This window comes from Urocitellus parryii, chromosome X (assembly GCF_045843805.1).
Source record: "Urocitellus parryii isolate mUroPar1 chromosome X, mUroPar1.hap1, whole genome shotgun sequence".
Lineage (NCBI taxonomy): Eukaryota > Metazoa > Chordata > Mammalia > Rodentia > Sciuridae > Urocitellus > Urocitellus parryii.
In genome coordinates this window covers 30,061,517-30,088,285 of record NC_135547.1, presented here as the reverse complement: position 1 = coordinate 30,088,285, position 26,769 = coordinate 30,061,517, and the positions used below count along the sequence as shown (strand labels likewise).

Here is a 26,769-nt window from a genome sequence, read left to right as displayed (position 1 = left end):
GAATTCTGTGTTGCTAGGTTGCTCCTTTCTACTCCTTTGTCTAGAAGGAGAATTTTGTTGCGACTTTATTTGTGCCTTTGGTGTTTCACATATCACTGTTGTGAATGGGATATAATATTTCTGGTTTTGTTTCTGTTATACTAGAAAAAGAGAAATTTATTGGAATATAATAATAGAATGATAACAGTAAAAGGGTATTGGGTATACTGATGTTCACTTTGATGTTTTCTGAATGATTGAAAAATTTTATAATAAAGCTGGAAAATGAGGGCTGGGGTTGTGGCTCAGTGGTAGAGTGCTTGCCTAGCATGTGTGAGACACTGGGTTGGATTCTCAACACGACATACAAATAAATAACATATAGGTCCATCAACAACTAAAAAATATTAAAAATTAAAAAATAAAAAGCTGGAAAATGAAACAAAAAGAGAGGGGCTATTTTATAATACTTGAAAAGATACCTCAAAAAATAAAAAAAAATGAAAGCTATGGGAATCTGTATATTTATCTGACACCCAGCTTCTGTTACAACGCTTTTTTGCAAGTGACAGAAACCCAGGTTGAATAAACTTAACAGGAAAATGCAGTTGACTGATTTATGTAATTGGGAAGGTCAGGACAGATTGCAGATGCAACTGGATCCAGGGACTCAAATACTCTCTAGGTTCTCCATCTCTTCTTTCATCTCAACTTCTCTCTTGTGTTGCCTCATTCTCTAAGAGTCTTCTATTTGGTAGAGACACAACATGGCTTCTAACTGCTCTGTACATCCTTACAGTGAGTGAGAGAGAGAGAGAGAGAGAGAGAGAGAGAGAGAGAGAGAGAGAGAGAGAGAAACACTACTTCTCTACCTCTGCTTTGGAAAATTCCAAGGAAAGTCTTATGTCTCCTGTCTGGTTCTCATGCCTACCTTTTGAAACTGCCACTGGGTCCAGCAAGGTTTCATATTTTATATATATCCATTGCAGGTTAGGTGCTTTGCCCTGAAGAGTAGGGGAAATTGATTGCCTGTTCCATCAGGACTACATCAGAAGGACAGTGAAGTAGGAGCAGAAAAATCAAAGGAAGAAGAGAGCTATTGCTAGAAGCAGAGAGGAAGGAATGCTGAGTAAATACAAACAACAGATATCCACAACATAGACTTAGTTTTAATGTTTTGGAATTGCATTTCTTAGATTCTGAATGCATATAATCATATCATCTGCAAATAATTGCATTTTTTTTCTTTTAAACTTACATAGTGTATTTCATTTCTTTGTCTTATTATATTTCAGAACCTTCATAACACTATAGTGGACATCTATCTGTGCCTTATTTCTGAATTTCAGGAGAAATGACATTATTACAATCATTGGAGATGGCCTCTTGATACCCTTTATTATGTTTAGAAAGTATTTTTCTTTATTTTGTCATTGGTACCAGGAATTGAACCCAGTGGTACTTAACCAGTGAGCCACATCCCAAAAGTCCTTTTTATATTTTATTTAGAGACACGGTCTCACTGAGTTGCCTAGGGCCTCACTAACTTGCTGAGGCTGGCTTTGAACTCAGATCCTCTTGCCTCAGCCTTCTGAGTCAGTGGGAATTACAAATGTGCACCCACTGTATCTGGCTAGAAAATATTTTTCTATTCCCATTGTACTTAGAGTTTTTAATGGAATAATCAGTGGCATTTGTTTTTGGTGCTGTAGTTTGAATCCAGGTCCTCTCACATGCTAAACACCTACTGATTGATTGACAGATAACTTCCATGAAACTAGGAGAAAAATCTTACCTGAAAGCACAACTTGTGAAGATGGAAAGCTGATAGGAAGCTGAATGAGAGTAGCTAACACCAGTAAAAGCACTAGCAACTGTAATCCCAGTGATTCAAGAGGCTGAGGCAGGAGGATTGCAAGTTCAAAGCCAGCCTCAGAAACTTAGTGAGACCCTATGCAACTTAGGGAGACCCTAGCTTTAAATTAAAAAATAAAAAATAAAAGCACAGGGGATGTAGTTCAGCACAAAGTGTCCTTGGGTTCAATCCCTAATAGCCAACAAAACATTCCTGCCATCCACTCATTGTACAACCAAGCCCATCCCCTCTCACAGGTACACAGAATTTCCAGTCAGGTATTTGGTGCCTTATTTTAAAAATAAACTAGTCACCAGGGACTTCAGCCAATTCAAGGGAAGTTTCAGCATGAAAGCCAGAGGCTACCCCATTCCCCCCAACCAAAAAAAAAAAAAAGAAAAGAAAAAAAGAAAAGGGGAACTTGGAGAAAATAGGCAGTGAAGGGAACAGACTGAAATAATGAAATAAAAACCCACTGTGCTTCTATTCCAATAAGCTTAGTCAGAGAAATAAGAAACTGTTTTATTTGTAAAACATGAAACATGAGTGAGAAAAGGCCTGCATAAAGACATACCAATGTGAAATTTCAGGATACTAGAGTTAAAGGAAAGACCTTAAAAGCTTCCAGGGGTGGAAAAAAAATAAAAGGTTCCATATAAGGAATCAGGACTAGGAATGACATTGGCCTTCTTAAAGGAAATCAGGAGCTGGGCGTGGTGGCACATGCCTATCATCCCAGTGGCTCAGGAGGTTGAGGAAGGTGGATTGTGAGTTTAAAGCCAGCCTCAGCAATGGAGAGGCACTAAGCAACTCAGTGAGACCCTGTCTCTAAATAAAATACAAAATAGGGCTGGGGATGTGGCTCAGTGAACAAGTGCCCCCTGAGTTCAATCCCCAGTATGAAGGGAAAAAAAAAAAGAAATCAGTAACACTGAAAGACAATGCCTTCAAAATTTGTAGTAAATGTAATTTACAACATATGATTCTATATTCAGTTAACCTATCAATTGATTATTAGGGTAAAACAAATACATTTTCAGACACACAGTGCTCAAATTTTTTTTCCTCCCAAGTGTTGGGGAGTGATATTGGCCAAATTATGTTATATATTGTGTGTTGTGTACATATATGAATATGTAACAAAAAAATCTTATCAGTATGTGCCAATAAAAATGTGAGAAAAAGAAAAAATACTTTAATAATTTTTTTCTCCTATGCATACACTCTCAGGAAGTAACTAGAGGGCATGTTCCACTAAAACTAGAGAGTAAACCAAGAAAGAGGAAGCATGGGAGAAGAACTGACTTAGGAGATGAGAGTAGGAGGACAGAGGGCTCTGAGAAAAAAAAAAAGGAACTTTCAGATTATCTATTACTTTAACTGCATACAAAACCATATTGAGGGGCTGGGGATGTGGCTCAAGCAGTAGTGCGCTCGCCTGGCATGCATGCGGCCCGGGTTGGATCCTCAGCACCACACACAAACAAGGATGTTGTGTCCGCCGAAAACTAAAAAATAAATATTAAAAAATTCTCTCTCTCTCTCTCTCTCTCTCTCTCTCTCTCAAAAAAAAAAAAAAACATATTGAGCCAACTGTGATGGTGCAGTCCTGTAATCCTAGCAACTCTGGAGGCTGAGGGAAGAGGATCATGAATTCAAAGCCAGTCTCAGCAATTTAGCAAGGTCCTAAGGACTTAGTGAGACCCTGTCTCTAAATAAAAAAATAAAAAAGGACTGGGGATGTGGTTCAGTGGTTAAACACCCTTGGGTTCAATCCCTGGTACCAAATATATTGGATAGTTTGGGAAGATTTAGCCATAGGTACAAATAGGACTGCTGTGTGTAATTGTACATGACTTTAAAGAGGATCATAAAAATCTAAATAGCCAGGTGTGGTGGTGCACGCCTATAATCCCAGCAATTCCAGAGGCTGAGGCAGGAGGATCCTGAGTTCAAAACCAGCCACAGCAACTTAGTGAGGTCCTGAGCAACTGTCTCTAATAAAATATAAAAAAGGGCTGGGAATGTGGCTCACCTGTTAAGCATTCCTGAATTTAATCCTTGGTACCAAAAAAAAAAAAAAAAAAAAAAAAGTTTTTCTTTTCTAAGTAAATAGAAAGGAGAAACAATGATTAAACCAAGGAAAAGGAAACATTTTTAAAAAGGAAAGAAAATGTAGCTATGTATAGTGGCACATACACATAATCCCAGCTACTCTAGAAGCTAAGGCAGAAAGATAGCAAGTGTGAGGCTAGCCTCTGCAATTTAGTAAGACATTGTCTCAAAATAAAAATAAAATGTGCTGGGGGGGTATAATTTAGTGTTTGCCTAGCATGTGTAAGGCCCTGGGGGCCAGGAAAGTAACATAATTTTATGTAAAATGTGTCTTGGTGTGTTAATTGGGAACTAAAACAAGTTATAGCCCAATGTCTATTGAATAATCCCATTTTTTTTTGCTTTAAAAGTATAAATAAGATAAGCATTTGTCTTTTGGTGAATGGCCCAGATGGGCCACTGGGATAAGTTGGGGTGGGCATGTGTAAGGTTGTATTCTTGCAAGGTGGATAGAGGCCTTGTCTCTGGTTATTAAAGATAATTCCTGGAGAGGCCTAGTGGAGGTTGATGATTGCTGAGGGATGTTGGTGTCATTTGCATTAAAGAACGCTGTTCAGCCAGGCGTGGTGGTGCAAGCCTGTAATCTAGGCAGCTCAGGAGGCTGAGACAGGAGGATTGCAAGTTCAAAGTCAGCCTCAGTAATTTAACAAGGCCCTAAGCAACTCAGAGAGTTTTCTCTAAATAAAATACAAAAAAAGGGCTGTGGTTGTGGCTTAGTATTTAAGTGCCCCTGGGTTCAATCCCCAGTACCAACCAACCAACCAACCAAGTAAAAAAAAAAAAAACAAAAACTCTTATTGTTGCCCAGAGTGACTCTATTAGAAGCCTGAGTGAGAAGGCCCTAATTTTTTAAAATATTTTTTTAGTTGTTGATGAAATTATTTATTTATTTATTTATTTACTTACTTACATCTGGTGCTGAGAATTGAACCCAGTGCCTCATACATGCCAGGCAAGCACTCTATATTACTGAGCCACAACCCCAACCCCAAGGCCCTAATTTTTAATTAATTAGTTTCTTTTTTATGTACTGGAGATTAATCCCTGGAGTTATTTACTACTGAGCTATATCCCCAGCTATTTTTATTTTTTAGTTTGAGACAGGGTCTCACTAAGTTCTTGAGGCTGGCCTCAAACATGCAATCCTGCTGCCTCAGCCTCCTGAGACACTGGGATTATAGGCATGTGCCACTGTGTCCCGTGGGTCTAGTCCTTAAAACCCAATTTCCCTGATTGTTGGAAGGATGGTCTTAGGCTGCTCTGCAAGGGCTTAGCGAGGTCAGTGGCCTCTCTTTTTGTGTGGTGAATGGTGGGCAGCAAAGGTTGTGATCATAGGAGGCCTACTTTGTACTTTAGCAAAGTCTCTCTGAGCTGCAATCTGCCCTCTTGTAACAGGGATTCATTGATGTTTTGACTATATCCCTTGTGTTTTTTTTTTTTTTCCCAGTCTTCTTTCCCCTAAACTTCTCCTCCCCCGATCTACTTTTCCCCCTTGATCTTCTTTTCCCTGATCTTCTCCTTCCTGATGTCTTCTCCCTAAGCTTATTTTTTTTCTGAATCACCTCTATAAAATCCCCCTGTTCCTGCCAATGGGCAGAAGCCCCGTGTTTCTCTTTTGCTAGCAAAGCAATACACCTTCTTTTTCTTTTTTCTCAAATCCATGTCCTCATTACTGCATTGGCATTGGGGACAAGGACTGAGCTTTCGGCAACACTCTCAGCCCTACACAAGGGGTGTTTGTAGGGGAATGAAATTTAGCCTATACTCTGCTGGTCAACCAAGCCTTTAGCTCTAATTCAGAGATGGGGGAACTATGTTTTTATGTTTTGCAAAGTTTCTGCTCTGAGGGTCATGCACTTTTCTAATTTGCCCCAAGGGGCCTTATGTTCTAACTGCAGATTTGGCTCTCAGAAGCACTGATATACAGATACTAGATTTCTAAGTAAGAAGAGTCCTTTATCAGAAGTCCTAAAATCAGGTGACACTGGATTTCCCCTTTGCTCTCTTTCTTTTTTTTTTTTGGAGTAAGGGAAGGTGCTGGGGATGGAATCCAGGGCCTTGTGCATGCTAGGCAAGTGTTCTACCCAAGTGCTATACCCTTGACCTCAAATCACTTTCCTCCTTTGTGAGCCCTGGCCAGTGTCCTTGACACAGGCAAATCGAAATAAGAAAATTACTTTGTCAGATTAGATTAAGATGGCAGTATAAACACTTGTAACTTTGTTCCCATCCTACCCCCACAAATCCCTTAAAATATCAGAAAAGCAAAATGAACAAGAATGGTATCATCTAAGGAAAGTGTACCATCAGCCATCCAGAAAGTATAAAGAATACCTTGAGGATAGAAATCAGATGGAATTATATTGATAAGAGAGGAGGAGGATTTCAGTCCAAAACCTACAAGAACAAATCACTGGAGCAAATCCAGAGAAAACCAAATCTCAGAATGAATAAATGCAAAGATCAAGGGACCCCTGTAGATAATTAAAGAATTGCATTCAGAAAAGAAAGGCCACTTGGGTGCCTCTGTGACTGCCCTGCCCCACCTTCCCCCAACTGATTCTAGAATTTCACACTAAAGAAAGTAAAATATTTTCCAAAGTTTGCTAGTGTGAGTGTATGATCCTAGGGAAAAAAATAACAAACTTCAATAAAATCTGGATATAGCAGAAAATGTACGGGAAAAAATAGACACAATTTTGACCAGAAGAGAAATATACTGAAGTCCTCCCACTGCCACAGTAGTTATTTGGGCAATTTGCAGGGAGGGAAGGGACTGGCTTTTCTGTCTCCTCTGTATCCACCCACTTTAAAGTGAAGTCTCACAGGTCAACACATTCAATCCACTTACACAAAGCTCTCTCCCTGAGCAGACAGGCCAGTCCAGGAACACAGGCTGACAGAACTGCAGAAAGGAACTAGGCAAGTTATGTTTACTCATCAGTTTGTCCCTTCTTCACTAATAGGCACAGTCAACAAAGGATTTCCAGAAATATGTAGAGAAAATCTACAGCACAAAAGAGAAGGACAAAACTAATAAGTAGAACAGTTGACCCTGCATGGGGAAAAGGCACTGGGGTGAAGAAGTGAAATGATGGGAGGAACAAAACTCTGATTTCCCAATTCTAATTTTCAGACAGATTCACAACACATTTCACACATATTCAGGACCTCTAGTAACTGCTCAAGTATTTATTACTGCAAAATAAAAAATGAATCTGGAGACAGGCATGGTTGCACATGCCTGCAATCCCAGGGGCTCTGGAGGCTGAAGCAGGAGGATCACGAGTTCAAAGCCAGCCTCAGCAATTTAGCAAGGCCCTAAGCAACTCAGTGAGACCCTGTCTCTAAATAAATACATACATACATACATACATACATAGGGCCGGAGATGTGGCTCAGAGGTGGAGTGCCTCTGGGTTCAATCCCTGGTACCAAAAAAAAAAAAAATCTGAAAGGAGAAACATGGAACTTGAGAAATAGTGGTGAGCAAAGAAACAGTAAAACTTTGAATTATACAAATGCTAGCAAAAGAAGTAATGTTTGAATCGGAAAAATATAATTCAGAGCCAAAAATTATATGAAAAAAGATAAATGGATATTTAATATTCATAAAAAGCATAGTATGCCATCAAAAACATGTTGTAAACTTTTATGCATACAACAACATGACTTAGAGACATATAAAACAAAGTCTATTAGAAATACCAGGAAATCCAGGTGCAGTGGTATACAACAAAACCCCAGAAATTCAATTTAGGCAGGAGGATCACAAGTTCAAGGCTAGCCTCAGCAACTTAGTGAGGCCCTAAGCAATTTAGTGAGACCTTGTCTCAAAATACAAATGTGAAGGGCTGGGGATATAGCTCAGTTGGTATAGTACTTGCCTCACAGGCACAATGTTCTGGGTTCAATTCCCTACACCACCAAAATAAAATAAAATAAAAAGGGTTGAGGATGTATGTCATTAGTAGAGCACCCCTGTGTTTAATGTTTCAGAAATAAAAAATGGTGCCACTTACTGAGTTAAGGAACACTGCAAGAGGACCAGATTATGGGTTTGGGTTTAGTTTTGGGGAGAAGAGAAAGAGTTTGCTTGTTTGCTTTCTTTTCTTTTTTTGGTACTGAGGATTGAACTCAGGGGCACTCGACCACTGTGCTACATCCCCAGCCCTATTTTGTATTTTATTTAGAGACAGGGTCTCACTGAGTTGCTTCACACCTCACTTTTGCTGAGGCTGGCTTTGAACTCCTGCCTCAGCCTCTCGAGCCACTGGAATTACAGGTGTGCACCACCGCGCCCGACAAGAGTTTGCTTTCCAATATGTTCAATTTGAGAAAGTTTTGAGACATCTAACAGGAAGTATGTATTAGTGTTCTCTATTTTTTTTAATTGGGAAAACTTTAATTATTAAGCATCAAATGTACTTTACATTGATAAATGCAATACTCAAATTGTGAAATTTTAAATATTTTTCTCAAAAAAAGTTAGCAATTTTCTTTCTCCTGGGAAATGTGGAGACCCAACTAAGCAATAATGTGGTCAGTTCAAGTTTAGATAATATTAATATCTACACAGCCGTTCATGTTTCATGTCTATTGTGAACTTCCCATATCTTTGAATTTTAGCAAATAATTTTTATGAGATAATTTACAGGACTGTCAATTCTTTTGGAGTGCAAACTCACAACACTCTGCCTGGATCCAGTTTTTATTGTTTCACTGTACTTAATTTGAGAATACAGGTAATTTTTCTTTCCTAATTCCTTGGAAAAATATTTCTGCAATAAGTTTTGTATCTTGTTTACTATATATAACTGGGTTGTTTTTAAGAAAGATTATCAGCTTTGTGGTTAGTTTCCCACAGTTGATAAAAATCTATCAAAAACATCGTAATATAATTTGTAAGGAAGAAAAGTTGTTTTTCAAAGAATGCAGAACAGGAAAGAAATAGTACTTCTTATTTGTATAACCACAAACACTTAAAGCTAGTCACACTGCAGGTAAATCCAATACAGTATTCAAAAGTTCTATAAAAATGAACAAAAGATACATGTTTACTTCCACTGCTCCAATAGTCTATTGTAAATCTGCACGAGAATTGTGTTGCAGCAGTGTGCTGGTCCAATTTAAGAGTTCAAGGTTCTTTTTGTGTATTTGGCCCACTGACGTCCACATCCCAGTAAGTTCAGTTCAAAAGACGGAAATTAGGGCAAAGACTCCATATAATAAAGCACATGGATATGCTACTAAAAGTTGCTGTCCTTCCATAGCTAATGCAGAAATAAAAATCTTGGAAGCGGAAAAACTACACCATCCAATAATCCCAGCAGTGAGAATGATTCCTACCATTCCTTGCAAAGAAAACATCACTGCAAGGCTAGAAAGTAGGATCATGGGAAGAAGACAATATCCCAGGACACTTGCCACACAACCAAATGAAACACCCCTCATACTCATTAAGTTCAATAAACAAAACATCCCTAGACATCCAATTGCACTGATCCCATATACGTAGCCAAACTGGATTTTGCCAGCCAGTAACAACGTGGCTCCAAAGGCAAGGCAAAAAACCATTGGTCCTGCCAAATCAGTTTCATTCATAATGCTGCCATCTGCTACTTTTAATGGATGTAGCACTGTTAGTGTTTTTTGCCAGATGTGGTCAAAATTGATACCTAATTCTTCTAATAAAGGTGGTTCATCCTCAAAGTTGTTTCCGTAGAATGGCTGAGGTGTAGCTGGAGTATATGCCTGAGTTGGCTGGAAAATCTGACCAGTGTATGGCTGTTGTGGCTGCATCATGTCTGCAGGGACAAATCGGCCTTGCTGCGCATAGTCATAGCCAGCATACTGTTTGCTATAGGGTCCTCCACTTCCTCCATAATCATAGGACGGCTGAGATTGGTCATCGATGCTGTAACTTGTCTGGTAGAATTCCGTGTTTAAGTTCTCAAAGCCCGACATTGCAAATGATCAAACGCGGGGTCGGCAGCGGCGGAAGCAGTTGTACCTCCAGCGGCCCCAAATAACCCCCAACTCAGTTCCAGACCCTGTAGTAGCCCCGTTGCTACGTGTCTGTATTAGTGTTCTCTAAAGGATCAGAACCAACAAGAGATAGATATATATGTAATATATATATATATATATGTTGTAAAAAGGTATTTATTAGATTGGCTCACAGGATCAGAAGCCAGATGATACCATTGTGTCTATATACAGAATGGAGGGCCAAAGAACAAGTAACTGCTCAGTCCATGAAGCTGGAGCCTAAGAAGAAGAACTGATAAGGCAGCCTCAGTCTGGGATTGAAGGCCTGGAAACTCCCTGGGGAATCATGGGTCAGAGTGTGCTTTGGAAGAGTGAAGGTCAATGTCCTTGAGTGATCACAGCAGCAATTGAGAGGAATCCAGCTCATACCTTTGTTGACTTCCTCCTTCTCCCACCTTTTGTTCCATCCAGGCCTCTACCCTATTAAACTGTGCCATCCATATTCAAGGCAGGTCTTGCCACTCAGTTTGCCTTCCCACATGCCAATCATTTCTGGAACCATGGACACACTCAATAGTTGCTTAATCTTTTTTTTTTCTTGTAAAGAGAGAGTGAGAGAGGGAGAGGGAGAGAGAGAGAGAGAGAGAATTTTAATATTTATTTTTTTAGTTATTGGCGGACACACAACATCTTTGTTTTGTATGTGGTGCTGAGGATCGAACCCAGGCCGCACGCATGCCAGGCAAGCGCGCTATGGCTTGAGCCACATCCCCAGCCCGTATCTTAATTTTATGCATCTCAATACAATCAAGTTGACAATCCAGATTAACCAGTACAAGTCCACCCTTTGTTAATTTATTTATTTTTAGAAAGAGAGAGAGAGAGAGAGAGAGAGAGAATTTTTTAATATTTATTTTTTAGTTATTGGCAGACACAACATCTTTTGTTTGTATTTGGTGCTGAGGATTGAACCTGGGCCACACGCATGCCAGGCAAGTGCGCTACCGCTTGAGCCACATCCCCAGCCCTACCCTTTGTTAATTTAACAATAATAAGCGGTCCTCCTACTTTAGCCTCCCCATTTTCTGGGATTACAGGTATGGGTCACTGTATCCAGCCCAAACTGATTTTTAAAAATCCTACTTAATATTCTATTAAGTGTCAGTTATGTTGGCACACACCTGTAATCCCAGGAACTCAGGAGGCTGAGGTGGGAGGATTGCATATCTGAAGCCAGTCTCAGCAACTTAGCAAGGACCTAAGCAACTTTTTTAAAAATTTAATTCTACATAAAAAATAAAGAGGGGCTGGGGATGTGGCTCAAGCGGTAGCACGCTCGCCTGGCATGCGTGCGGCCCAGGTTCGATCCTCAGCACCACATACCAACAAGGATGTTGTGTCCGCCGAGAACTAGAAAATAAATATTAAAAAAAAAAAAAATAAAGAGGACTGGCAATGTACCTCAGTGATTGAGAACCCTTGGGTTCATTCAATCCCTAGTACCAAAAACAAACAAATCAAAAAGCAAGGTCATAAGTCTACTTAACATGATATAACTGTCCTTCGTACAACCAAAAATATACTAATTCATTCCCCAAAATAGGAGGAAAAACTTAAATGATGCCTTACTCTTAAATAGTATAACTAATGCATTAAATACTATAATGTCTATTTGATATCACTTTACTGATATTAAGTTAATCAATATTATATTATATGATAAAGGAATAAGAGGAAACAAACATATCCACTTAACACATGTATATATATATGCACAATCATGTTCTTAACAAAATAGGAAAAAATACCCATGACAATTACAATACTCATTTCTGTGTCTGGTCACATGGCCATAATTGATATTTATAAACACTTTCTTCTACTACCCATTCTGTATTCTGTCTGCCTTCAGCAAGTACCCCGACAGATTCTGATTCTTTACCTGCATGGGTAACTCACACCTTCATTCCTGAAGGGTCTGAGACATCTGAAATCATCCCTGGACTGGGACCTTGTAGTTTCCTATTGACTTTAATAACAGAACATGATTAATACTAAGAGACACCCCAAGGAATCTCCTGCACTCCAGGAGTATTCTTCCTTATCTCCATTGTGGAGTGATAATTCAATTTCCGCTTGGTAATCTAGATCAAGAGCCCCAACACCATAACTCCCTTCTTAGCCTGAGTCTTGAGGAACCCAAAATGGCCAGGGGGAGGTCTTAAATTCCAGTTCAATGGGATCATTGTTGTGCCTTCTGGTAGAAGCATTTCTCCTCTGGAAATAAGACAATAACTCTAGGCCAGAACAGCATAAAACTTTGGGGACAGGAAGCAAAAGTTTAGCTAGTAGGATACTAGGGGTAATAGTGAGTAGTACCATTCCTGTTTTCACCCTGTGATTCCTGGACCCATGAATCCTAAGTATAGGACAGTACCATATAGTGGGTGCTGATTAAGAGCATATATAAGCTAGGCATAGTGGTGCACAACTTTAATACCAGCAACTCCAGAGGCTGAGAGTTGTGCCAGAAGGATCACAAGTTTGAGGCCAGACTCACCAACTTAGTGAGAACCTGTCTAAAAATAAAAATAAGGGCTGGGGATATAGCTTAATAAAGCACCTGTGGGTTCAATCCCCACTACCAAAAAATTTAAAAGAGCATATACAGCCTTATGGAGACCCTTGCCCCAACCCTGTGAGGTATTTCCACTTAGCTGGTGCTGTAAATTCTTTGTGTTTTGCTTATTTATTTATTTATTTATTTATTTTGAGAGAGAGAGAGAGAGAGAGAGAGAGAGAGAGGATTTTAATATTTATTTTTTAGTTTTCGGCAGACACAACATCTTTGTTTGTATGTGGTGCTGAGGATCGAACCCGGGCCACACGCATGCCAGGCGAGCGCGCTACTGCTTGAGCCACATCCCCAGCCCCTGGTGCTGTAAATTCATCTTCAAAAGTCATCTTTAAAAATTCATCTTCAAAAATTCATCTTTCACAGTTCTATCAAACTATCTCCTTCAGGATGGTGGTGAACCAGTGAATTCCATGAGCATGAGACCATTGCTGCACTTCTTTGTGCAGCAAGTTCCTTGGTCAGAAGAATGCTGTGTGCAATACCATGATGGTGGATAAGATTTTTCTGTAAGTCCACAGATCATAGTTTTGGCAGAAGCATTATGTGCAGGAAAAGCAAATCTTATAGCAAGAACAAGTGTTTATCACAGTATGGATAAACTGTTGTCCCTTCCATCATGGAAGTGGTCAAATATAATCAACTGGCTACTAAGTGGTTGGGCACCAAAATTCCAATGGCCTCTTCTGTGACTCATCTATGGGAGTCTGCCAAAGGCTCCAGACAAGATCCCTATATGCCACTGACACTTCAAGTACCATAGGGTCTGCTGGGTCATATGGCCCAAGGGACAGAGCAACCTGCACAGCAACCTGGACCTGTTACAGGGCCTTCTCCTGTTCTGGGCCCCAGTGAAAACTAATAGCCTTTCAAGTCACTTGATAGATTGGCTGGAGTAACACACCCAAGCAAGGAACATGCTGTCTCTAAAATCCAAATAGGCCCACCATATATTGTGATTCTTTTTTTTTTTTTGTATTAGGAATTGAACTAAGGGGTGCTTAAACACAAGCCACATCTCCAGCCCTTTGTTTTGGTATTTTATTTAAAGACAAAGTCTCACTGAGTTGCTTAGGGCTCCACTAAATGGATGAGGCTAACTTTGAACTCTTGATCCTCCTGCCTCAGTCTCCTGAGCCACTGGGATTACAGGGCTACTGGGATTAGAGACCTGTGCCACAGCTTTCTTCTTGTTTATAAGAGGTGCCAATGCAACAACTTATCCTGTACCTTAGAAGGGGTATCCCAGCAGGCCCCACACTATTAAATTCCTAGAAATTTTACTGAAGTTGAAGGCCCTTGAATTGTAATGGAATTTATTTTCCGTCCCCTGACATACCAATGCTTAACTAGAAAGTCCAGAGTGGTTGCTTCCTCTTGCTCAGTTGGTCTAGTCAACATAATGTTGTCTATGTAATAGACCTGTGTGATACCATGTGGAAGAGAGAGGGGATCAAGGGCTGGGGCTATAGCTCAGTGGTAGAGTGCTTGCCTCGCATGTGTGAGGCATTGGGTTCAATCCTCATCATCACATAAAAAAAAAATAAAGAGAAAGGGAATAAAGGTCTCTGTGAACTAAATTATGACGAGGGCTGGAGAGTGGATATACCCCTCAGGAAGGTCAGTGAAAGTATATTACTGGCCTTTCCAGCTGAAAGCAAACTGCTTATGAACAGGTATATTATTATAGGTACAAAGGGCCTTATGAATAGATATGGAAAAAAGGATTTACCAGATCAATAGCTGCTTATCAGGTATCAGGACATGTGTTAATCTGCTCAAGCAAAGAAACCTTTAGGTAGTAGCTAGCAATGAGCAGGGAAATGCAGGCAAGGTCACAAGTGGTCTTTAAATTACTTCAGGATCTTTTAAAAACTATTTCCAGAGTAGATGAGAAAACAAAGAGTAGTAGTTAGTTTGTAGAAAATAGAAGAATTTTCAGGGAGGGGTATGGGGTATTGAACTCAGGGGCACCCGACCCACTGAGCCACATCCCCAGCCCTATTTTGTATTTTATTTAGAGACAGGGTCTCACCGAGTTGCTTAGCACCTTGCCATTTTTACGGTTGACTTTGAACTCGCCATCCTCCTGCCTCAGCCTCCCGAGCCACTGGGATTATAGGTGTGTGCCACCATGCTGGGCTCTAAAGTAACTTCTGACCGGCTATTGACTCCATCTTTGGTGATGGCTTTAATCTCTGTGATCCCTCCAAGGGATGTGATATTGTTTTTTTCACAGGTAGATGTTAGACCAGGACACAAGAAAAGACCACTGACTCCATTTACAATCAAATTAAAGCAAGCTTATTATTTCGACCGGCTGGGCTGCCTCTCCCACCCCAAACTGCAGGAAACAAGACAGCTGCAGCAGCTTTCCTGCAGCCCAGCTTTATAGCCCAGAAAGTTACAGATAACAGAACTCTGACAAGCATCACACTAATGTTAGTTTACATTTTTTGCTGGCCCCAACATCAGAATTTATGAGGACCATTAGAGCCTCAGAGAGGGTCGTTATCTGGCCAGGGAAGGCCAATATTTATGAGGTGTCACTAAAGTTTCAGAGAGGGCTGCTATCTGGTCAGAGAGCCAGGCATGGGTGAGTTCAAGGCACGGGCAGGCATTCCAAGCAGGTTCAGAATTTGCAGTAATTTATAGTAAAGCCAAAATTATCCTTTCATGGCTTTGTGGCGAGATGGCTCCCGATTTTAAGAAAAGATCAGGTTGGGTCTATCAGTAGAGCCAACTCTAATGGATTTCATTTGGCTTTTCCAAATGAAAGGCCTCATTCTACAGGTTAGGAAACCAGTGTGGGGATTCTGCCAAGTGCTAAGTAAATCTATCCCAATTATTCATTTTGGGACTGGGAAAATAACCACAGGATGAGTTGGGGGACCCACTGGACACACCGTGAATTGGATCTTGGCCAAAACTCTATTGATGGCCAGGTGCGGTGTTGCATGCCTGTAATCCCAGCAGCTCATGAGGTTGAAGCAGGAGGATCACCAGTTCCTCATGCCTCAGCCCTGAGCTGCTGGGATTACAGGCTTGCACCACCACACCTGGATATTAATACCTTTTTCTTTACATTGCAAGCTGTTACATTAAATCCAGAATCTCTGCTGAATGGGGTCATATTAATAAATTCAGCCTGCACTAATTTTATGTTTCTTCCACCATTATCCCAACCCCTTAAAATTCATTATCACATCTGTACCCCAAGACTTCTACTGGTATGAATTAGAAAACTAGAAAACTCACCCAAGTTCCTTTGGAGAGTAGGGCAGTCTCCTCCTAGGTCACACTGAGTACCTCACTTTAAGGTCCTGCTTAGACTTGCACCTAGTTATAGCCTAGAGGCAAACTTGGATGGGAAGGGTGGATCCTGAAGAGTATCAGCATTGTCATGCTCAGCAACCTCATTAAGAAAGGTCAAACTGTTTGTAAGGGCAATGAAGCATTAGTTCCCTCAGGGGCAGGTTGAGGGGCTAACTCTCAGAGGGTGGGGGTGGGGTGTCCTTTAAGGTGGGAAGGCCACTTTTTCAGGCAAAATAAACTCATCTGAATGTAGGAGTTAATGTCTGCAGTCTCTGAGGTCCTCCCACACATTTCCGTCCCAAATTACATGATCCCATTCTTTTCCAAGCAGTGCCCTCACTCTATAACTGCAGGTACCCTCTCAGGCTGAGAGTTAAGCTGGCATCCTAATTCAGCAAATTGCAAAATGAAGGTCTGTGTTTGGTTTTTGGTAACCTCAGCCCTATGGCTAGAGAAAATAAATTCTCCTTCACAGCACACTGAGCAGTTTTAGATTAGTTATGTGCATCTGGAACTGTTCCTTCTCCTTTGTTTCTTTGTCCAGTGAAGCCAGAAGCAACCAATCAACATCATTATGTAACAGTGGTCCACTTTATGCTTTGAATGTAGCCCTTGCTGCTCTGCCACAGCAATTTATTTGTAAAATGAACATGTTTCTTTCTGTTCCTCTCTCCTTGCTCCTCCCTAATCTCAGGAGAATCAGGATTACCTTTTTTTCCCCATCCTAGGCAGTTATCTATCTTTGAGAATACCCACCATGGGACTGAAGTAATCCATACTTTGAGAATAGCACAAGAAGATCTCAGAAATGACTATTTAGCAAATTAACATGTGAATTACAACTCTAACAGATCACGTGGAATGTAGCCTTTGAGTCACCTCTTTAAAAGCCCCATGTTCCTGCTGATGAGCAGAGTCACAGCCTTTGGGACAGGAGTCCCCTGTTTCTCCTTTGCTAGCAGAACAATAATTCTTCTTTTTCCTTTTTTTTGGTTCAAAACCGTGTACTCGTTATTACATTAGCATCAGGGATAAGGACTGAGCTTTTGGCAACAATTATATTCCTTAGTTTTCTAGAACTATTCAAAAGTATCATGCATAGTCACTAAACAACTTACTTCTCACAAGTGGTGAATTAGGAGCATGAAATGCATTTACTTTGCAAATGTAAGGATCTGGCGAACGTCGTCAGAGGAAGAGACCACCAAGAGACCAACTCATGCAACCGCAGAAGGGGGTTTATTGAGAATCCAGCGCGCTGGGGCTCCAGGCTCACTCAAGAAGGGAGAGTGGCCAAAAAGCCCCGAGCAGGGGTTGAGCAGTGCTTAAGTAACTTTTTGGGAAGGGCAGGGGCTTTGCATACATCAGAGCAAATCATCATGAGGCGTGGGAAAATTGAACAACAACTCTCACACATGATTAGTCCATTCATTGGCGGGAACAGGTTGGGCGGGGGTGATAGGTCACTCCTAAGAAGGGGGGTACATTCAAACTGATTGGTTTGGGCCCTGAGATGCCTACGTGCCAAGCTGCACAGGGTCCTAGGTTATTAAACAACTAAATGGTCAGGGGGAATATCTACTGGGCAGTCCCGGGAATTGTCCTAACAGCTACAGGAATTTCAGGTTTTGAGTGTAGCATAGGAACTTAACAATACCTGGTCCTTTACATTTTTACTCAGGCTTTGCAGCTTAGAAGCAGCTTTACAATGCCTGGTCCTTTACATTTTAACTCAGGCTTTGCAGCTTAGAAACTTTACCCTTTCACAAATACCTTTAAATAGTTCACACCATCAATTATCAGTGCTCTCCTTACTACCAGCAGGACTTTAGAAACTTTAGACACAACCAATTTAGAGAGAGAATTCCAAAAATTACAAAAGCAAGGGAGAAAATGAAAATCCATTCTTACAATTCTGTTTCTCTAGAACCACTCCTGGTACAGAACCAACAGGATATTTACATGTATATACACACATATGCATACATATACATACATACATATATATGCATATGTACACATAATATGTGAGAATCGCTGGTCAGAGTGTTCTTTGAAAGAGTGAAGGAGCCAATGTCCTTGAATGATCACAGCAGCAATTGAAGCACCCACTTGAATGAATATTGCTCGTATCTATATTGGCTTCCTCTTCTTCTACCTTTTGTACCATGCAGGCCCCTAGCCTATTGGACAGTGCTGTTTACATTTAGAGCAGGTTTTCCCCCTGAGTTTGCTTTCCCACATGCCAATCATTTCTGGAACCATTGACACACTCAGAAGTCTCTTAATCTTAGGCATCTCTTAATACAATCAAGTTGACAATTCAGATTAACCATCACAAGTTATATAGCAGGTATTTGGATAAAAATATCTAAAACTCAGGAAAAGCTGGAGTTATGGAGGGTGTAATGGTACATGTCTATAATCTCAGTGCCTGGAGAGGCCAAGTTAGGAGGATCACAAGTTCAAAGCCAACCTGGACAATGGGTAGGACTCTCATCAATTTATCAGGACCCTGTCACACAAAAAAGGCTGGGGATGCAGTTCAGTGTAGAGCACCCCTGAGTTCAATCCCCAGTATTTAAAAAAAATAGGCCATGGGTAAGATCTCCTAAAAAGAAATTACAAAATGAGAGGAGAATCTATAATCAAATTGACTGTTAACATTCAGTTGTTGAGTAAGGAGAGTGAGCGCAGGGCACAGTGGTGCATGCCTATAATCCCAGTGGCTGGGAGACTGAGGCAGGAGGATCATTAATTCAAAGCCAGCCTCAGTGATTTAGAAAGGCCCTAAGCAATTTAACAAGACTCTGTCTCAGAATAAAATATAAAAATGGCTGGGATGTAGCTCAGTAGTTAAGTGCCCCTGGGTTCAATCCCTACTACCAAAAAAAAAAAAAAAAAAAAAAGTGAAGAAGAACCAGAGAATGATAGATGGGGAAAACTAGGATTATCAGATATGCCACATGACAAGAATGCTACAAAAAAAGGGAATAGCTAATTGTAGCAGAATTACGACAGGTCAAACAAATGAAGATTAAAATGTGTCTATTAAATTTCGCAAAATAAAGATCATTTTATTACTGTTATTTTGCAGGGCTGGGGGATCAATCCCAGGGCCTTGCACATGCTGGTGAACCTTTACCACAGAGCTATACCCACCAGTTCCTGAAGGTCATTTTTGGATGGTAATGTTACTTAGTTCTGCATAACACAATCCCAAAACCTAGGGACTTGAAACAATTTATTCTTATTATATCTCACAATTATTTGGGTCAGGAATTCAGACATGGCATATAAAAGATGGCTCATTTCTGCTTCTTTTTTTCTGGGTCCCAGGCTGGGTAGAACAGTTCTGGGCAGACTGGTTACATCTCTCTCCAGACAGCTTCTCCATCTGGCTAGCTAAAGTCTCCTCACAGAATGACAGACTCTGAGCAGAGAGTTATTATATTGTGCCTTGAAGGTACCATAGTGAGTGTTCCAAAAAGCCCAGGTGGATGCTAATCAGGATTCTTATGATGAAGTCTTATAAATCCCTGAATATCACTTCTATTGTATTTTGTTTAAGCAAGTCCCTAAGAGCAGCCCAGACTGAAGAGAAGAGGAATTAGACTCCAATGGAAGAGGAGAAGAGAAGAGAGGAGAGGGGAGGGGACATAAGGGGAGGGGAAAATAAATCACTGTTATGATTTCTGAGAAAGTAAAAGGGTATAGAAATCAAAAGTATGGAATCCAGGTGTGAAAACTGGTCTCAGACAGCTCTTCCATTGCTATAAGGATGAGAAAACTTAAAAAGCAACAAGTAGATGAGGCCAATCCCACTTTCTCTTCCATTTTATGTATAAAGTAGTATGTAATGTGGGGCAGGGGTACGTTGAGGAAAATGGAGAAATTTTGAAACAGTATAGAATGAAAAAAGATATTGTTGACCAAATATATTGTTATCTGCCATAATATGAATTAGGATAGCTAGACAGACTTTTTGGCACATTTGAAGTAAAATGTTTCTCTAAAAATCAACATGTTACATGAATAAGCAAGTAAATAAACCAATTCATAGCACTACTTAATAAAATTGACAATACATACACATATGTCATATATAAATTAAGAAGTTACCTTATACATAGAATCATGTTTTGCAAATATCCATTGAACATTTTCAAAAGGGAATCACTTCTTTTAAAAGCACAGAAATTGGGAAGGGAGAAGGATGGGAATAGGAAAGACAGTAGAATGAATTGAACATAAGTTTCCTGTGTTCACATATAACCAGTGTAACTGCACATCAGGTACAACCACAAGAATGGGAAGTTAGGGCTGGGGATGTGGCTCAAGTGGTAGCGCGCTTGCCTGGCATGCGTCTGGCCCGGGTTCAATCCTCAGCACCACATACAAACAAGGATGTTGTGTCCGCCAAAAACTAAAAAAAATAAATATTTTTTTAATTTTTTTTTTTTAAAGAGAGAGTGAGAGAGGAGAGAGAGAGAATTTTTTAAATATTTATTTTTTTAGTTCTCGGCGGACACAACATCTTTGTTGGTATGTGGTGCTGAGGATCGAACCTGGGCCTCAGCAATTTAGCAAGGCCCTGTCTCAAAATATTTAAAAGGGCTGGGTATGTAGTTGAATGTAGAGTGTCCCTGCGTTCAATCCTCAGCAACACATAAAAAAGAGAAAGTTTCATTGTTTGTATGTGTGTGTATATGTGTGTGTTTTGGTACCAGGGATTGAACCCGGGATTCTTAACCACTGAGCAACATCACAGCACTTTTTTTTTTTTTTAATTTAGAGACAGTCTCCCTGAGTTGCTTAGGGCCTCACTAAGTTGCCGAGGCTGGTTTTGAACTTGCAATCCTCCTTCCAGCTTTGTTTGTTGCTGGGATTACAGGTGTACATCACCATGCCAGGCCTAATTTGCCTGATTTGTTCATTATTGTATTCAGGTTCCTGGCACATGGTACATAGTCAATAACTATTTGTTGAATGAATAAACAAAATGTTGTAACCGCTTCTGTTAAAGTTCCCTGCTTCCCATTATAGAAACAATCCTGGCAACAGTTGTCAATGCTCACAAACAAGGTTAATATCATCATGATAGATTATGTGGATAACAAGTACCCTTGAAATGATGTAATAATAATGGGATTTTGCCTTCCTGGTCTTCCTTCCATAAATCCATAAGCCCTGTCCATCAAAAAGGCATCAGGCAAACCCAAATTTTATAAAACATCTCAACAGATTCTAAAATTATCAGGGTCATCAAAAATGAGAAAGGTCTGAGAAACTTTCACAGCCAAAAGTAGCCAAAAGTGACACAATGAATAAATATAATGTGATGTCCTGCATGGGATCCTGGAGCAGAGAAAAGAACAGTCAGCAAATAACTAAGGAAACCTGAGTAAAATATGGACTTCAGTGAATAATCAATATTGGTTCATTAGTAGGGACAAATGTACCATAGCAATGTTAATAACAGGAGAAATTTGGTGTACAGTGTGTGCAAGCTCTACAATACTTTCATTTTTTTTTGCAAATGTCAAACTGAGTGTGTGTGTGTGTGTGTGTGTGTGTGTGTGTGTGTGTGTGTGTGGTGCTGGGGATTGAACCCAGGGCCTTGTGTGTGCAAGGCAAGCACACTAGCTAAGCTATATCCCCAGCCCTCTCAAAATATTCTTTTTTTTTAAGAGAGGGGGGAGAGAGAGAGAGAGAGAGAGAGAGAGAGAGAGAGAGAGAGAGAGAATTTTTTTAATATTTATTTTTTTAGTTTTCGGTGGACACAACATCTTTCTTTGTATGTGGTGCTGAGGATCGAACCCGGGCCTCACGCATGCCAGGCGAGCACGCTACCGCTTAAGCCACATCCCCAGCCCTCAAAATATTCTTAACAAGTTTATTAAATTAAGCCAGGTGGAAACTTAATCTGACTTTATGGTGTTTAGAGGTGGGATTTTTGGAAGTGATTAAGGTGGAGCCCCCATGATTGAATACCCAAAGCTTTATAAGAGAGACCAGAAGACAAACAGACACACACACTCCCTGTCTCTTGCCATGTGATGTCCTACCCTGTCTTTGGGACTCTACTATCCAAAAGACCTTTATCAGATGCAGCCCCTCAATCCTTGGACCTCTAGAACTGTGAGCCAAAATAAACCTCCTTTCTTTAAAACTTACCAGTCTGTGGTATTGTGTTATTAGCAACAGAAAATGGACTAATGCAATTCCAAAACAGCAGTGATAAACTATTAAATGTTAAGATAAACAATACATTTTAATGAAAAAATAATTCCAAAATAAAACAAACCTGTTGAGTAGAGGGGCATTGTCTCAGTTTTGCAGATATTTTTAATATCTGACTTAATAGAAGCTGAATTTTTATATTTTCTTTATTCAACCTGTCACAATATGTTGTTTTCTATAAACTGAAGGGATTACTTTAGATAGAAGTGTGAATGACATATATGATGGTTTCAATGTTGTTAATCCCCTCAAAACTTTATGTTAAGGGCTGGGGTTATGGTTCAGTGGTAGAGTGCCCGTCTCACACGTGTGAGGCACTGGGTTCAATCCTCAGCACCACATAAAAATAAATAAAGATATTGTGTCCATCTACAACTAAACAAACAAACAAACAAATAAAATAAGTTACTGTATCTATCTACAACAACAACAACAAAATCCTTCATATTGAAATTTAATCCCCAATGCAATAATATTAATAGGCATGTCCTCTAGGAGGTGATTGAATCATAAGGGCTATGACTTCATTGATAGGATTAGGTGATGTGTCAAGATGCATTTTACAGTCATTTATAACTAATTAGAACAGATAAAAAAATTAAAAATAATTTAAAAATTAAAAATAGGATTAGGTATTATTATTATTATCATTGTTATTATTATTTTTTTATAAACTTTAAATAAAAAGAGTTTTAAGATGAAAAAGTACATTATATATAGGTAAACATGCTTCTCCATCTAGATATCATAATTATAAGCATTCAGAACACCTTTACTTCTATCACCAGAAGTGTGTGGATTTTTCCAATACCAGCAAATTCTCTGATACCAGTTGGGTATTTATAATTTTTAAATTCAATTTAATTTTGATGGAATACTCCTGAAGTTAGTGCAGACCCACAGTTTAATGTTTCAGATCCATAAGACTGTCTCTGACTTAAGGTGCTAGTCCTATGTCCAGATTATTACCTGTGCTTCTGACCAACAAGCTGAACATAAGAGGTTTCTACAATCTCCTCTTCGGGTTTCATTACTTGCTAGAGTGGGTCACAATCTTCAGCAAATCACTTACTTGTGCTTAATGTCTTCTTATAAAGGATATTACAAAGAATACACATGGACAGGCAGATGAAGAAGTATATAAGGCAAGGCTTGAACATGTCTAAAGCAGAGTTACTGTTCCAGTATACATGGTATTAACTCAGTCTACCAGTATTCTCCCTTTCCCCAGGGATGGGAGAGTGGAACTGATTCAAACATTTTTTTTTTATTGGTTGTTCAAAACATTACAAAGCTTGATATAAAGAGAGCAACTAAGAACAGAACAGGGAGGAAGAGCAGGAAGAAAAGATTAACATTAAACAGAGACGAGTGGGGGGAGAGAAAGGGAGAGAGAAGGGAAAACATATGGAAATGGTAGGAGACCCTCAATGTTGCACAAAATTATGTATAAGAGGTTGTGAGGGGAAAGGGGGGGAAACAAGGGAGAGAATTGAACAACAGCAGATGAGGTAGAGAGGGAAGATGGGAGGGGAGGGGAGGGGGGATAGTAGGGGATAGGAAAGGCAGCAGAATACAACAGTCACTAATATGGCATCATGTAAAAATTGTAATGTGTAACTGATGTGATTCTGCAATTTGTATTTGGGGTAAAAATGGGAGTTCATAACTCACTTGAATCAAATGTATGAAAGATGATATGTCATTGTTATTATTATTGGTACTGGGGATTGAACCCAGAGGTGCTTTACCACTGAGCTATACACCATCTCCTTTTACTTTTTATTTTGAGACAGGGTCTCACTAAGTTGTGATCCTCCTGCCTCAGCCTCCCAAGGTGCTGGGATTACAGGCATGTGCTACCCTGCCTAGCTAGGATTAGGTGCCTTTATCAAAGGGCTTGGTGGAGGGAAGGCCTATTTTCACTTTTCCATCTATTCTGCAGGTTGAGGACACTTATGTCCTCATCTATGAGGAATAGGCTTCACCAGACACTGAACCCACTGACACACTGGTCTTAGACTTCTAAACTTTCAGAACTGTGAGAAATAGATTTCTATTATTTATAAACTTCTTAGTCTCAGATATTTTGTTATAGCAGCACAAATAGACTAAGATAAACACAAACCTCTACATATGTAGTTGGAAACAGGAAGACCTCTTGATCAGATCATACCGTGAGAAACAGTTATTCATAGCAACTGTAGAGAAGACAGAGTATATGGGTACAGATGCTGGTGTAAGTGGGTAGATGGAGTGGGAGTCTTTAGAAGATGTTGGGGGTTAGAAGAGAAATAATGTGCTAGAGGAGTGAGAAAGTGCCTATGCTATTTATGTGGGTTATAATATACATGCTGGGATGAAGCAGGGAGGACCTAACCAAATGCTAGCACCTTGACATCAAACTTCAAAAAAATCCTTGGGCTAGGCTGGGGTTGTGGCTCAGTGGTAGAGTGCTTGCCTAGCATGTGTGAGGCACTGAGGCACTGAGTTCAATTCTCAGCACCACATATAAGCAAATAAAATAAAGGTCAATTGACAACTAAAAAAAATATTTTTAAAAATCCTTGGGCTGGGGTTGTGGCTCAGTGGTAGAGTGCTTACCTAGCAAACATGAGGCACCAGGTTTCATTCACCAGCACCACATTAAAAAAAAAAAAAAAAAAAAAAAACACAAAACTTCAGAATTCCAGAAATGTGGGCCAAATGAATTTCTTTCAAGTCGATAAGATCAATGGACTGGATGTTTGTGTAGGGATCAAAGGATTGCTGGTGCTGGGAGGCACAACACTTAAGCATTAGCCACATGTGACTACTGGACTCTTGAATTGTGGCTAATATGTCTAAGGAACTCACTTAAAATTTCCACTCAATTATTTAAATGTAAATATAAGTAGCCCATATGTGCTAATGGCTACCATTTTGAATGGCACACATTATAGAATATTTTCATCATTTCATAAAGTTGTATTGGGAAGCACTAGTCTGGGAATATATAACATGATTACCAGGAAGCATTAAGGGCTCCATTTAAGATTAGCATTCATGAATTTAAAATGAAGCCAGTCAAGTTGTTTCTGGGTTTTTCTCCAGCCACATTCAGCAGTCTGGAACAAGATATAATAGAATACAAGGTTTGGAGATGTGGCTCAGTGGTAGAGCTCTTGCCTGGCATATGAGAGGCACTGGGTTCGATCCTCAGTACCACATAAAAAGAAAATGAAAGTATTGTGTTCACCTACAATTAAAAAAATACATATAAAAAAAGATGGTCTGGGGATATAGCTGAGTTGGTAGAGTGCTTGCCTCACATGCACAGGCCCTGGTTCAATCCCCAGCACAGAGAGAGAGAGAGAGAGAGAGAGAGAGAGAGAGAGAGAGAGAGAGAGAGAGAGAATCGAGTAGGCAGATGCTATGGTTTAGACATGTCTTAGTCCATTTTTTGTTGCTGTAACTGAAGACCACAGACTGTATGATTTATAAAGAAAAGTGGTTTATTTAACTCATCATTCTGGAATTCTAAGAGCATGGTGCTTGGCATCTGGTGAGAGACTTCCCACTGTGTCATGTATGTCATGGCCGAGAGCATCCCATGGTGAGACAGAGCAAGCTGGCTAAATTGGACCTCTCTTCCTCCTCCTATAAAACCACAAATGTCATCATGGGTGTGCCACTCTCATGACCTTATCTCATCCTAATTACCTTCCTCAGTGTCCATATCCAAGTACCATTATCATATTTGACTCTGGGGATTAAAATTCCAATATATGAAATTTGGCAGATGTGTTTAAATCATAGCAGGCAATGTCCCATGAAATTCATGTGTTGGAAACAATGTCCAAAGTCATATGTTGATGCCATGATGCAGCAGGGAGGTCCTCCCCAGATGATGACACCTTGATATTGGACTTCTCAGCATTCAGAATTGTGGGCCAAATAAACTTCTAATTGTTATACATTATCTAGTTTCAAGTATTTTGTTACAGTGACAGAAAATGGATAAAGGCAGAAAGATTGGGTTCAACTCAGGTCAAGGTTTTGCTGTGTGAGTATATGACAGTGAAGGAAGTAAGGGAATTGAGGCTATATGGAATGAAGTGTTTACAAGGATTGACTACGGAATACAAGCTGGGTAAGGAGGGAACTCAGAGGGTGAGAAGAGTGAGAGACAGTGGACAGTTGGTAGGATCAATGGATTAGAGCTTTAAGTGTGGTGTAAAAAGAGTGTTGGCATTAGGGTATACAGGGAATGAGATATAAAGAAAGGAGGTGGTGCGGAATGTGAAATATGAGCACTGTGTGGCAACACTCATCTGTACTTCCTGCTACTGGAGAGGCTGAGGCATGAGGATTGCTTGAGGCCAGGAATTTGAGGCCAGCACAGGCAATGTCTGATGCCTTATCTCAACAACGACAGAATAGCATAAGAATTATAATGCATTCCACTGTTATGTATAAATAAATTTTTAAAAAACAGAATAGCCTACATGAAAATGAGATAACAATGGGGTTTCAATTACTGCTGAAGACAAAGACTAGGGTATGACCAAGGAAGAGAGTGGCTGAGATAAGGTAGAGGGCAAGCAAGATCATTGGGAAAATGGAGTTTGAGGAACTAAGAGAAAAGCGTGTTGGA

The 26,769-nt window shown here is 39.9% G+C and overlaps 1 long non-coding RNA gene and 1 pseudogene across 1 annotated transcript in view; one reads left to right on the top strand and one right to left on the bottom strand.

Moving 5' to 3' along the window:
* LOC144250795 (uncharacterized) overlaps positions 1–26,769 on the top strand; it is a 48,343-nt gene that overhangs the window by 13,715 nt on the left and 7,859 nt on the right. The window lies entirely within an intron of this gene.
* Positions 8,775–10,020, bottom strand: LOC144250800 (protein YIPF5 pseudogene; annotated as a pseudogene).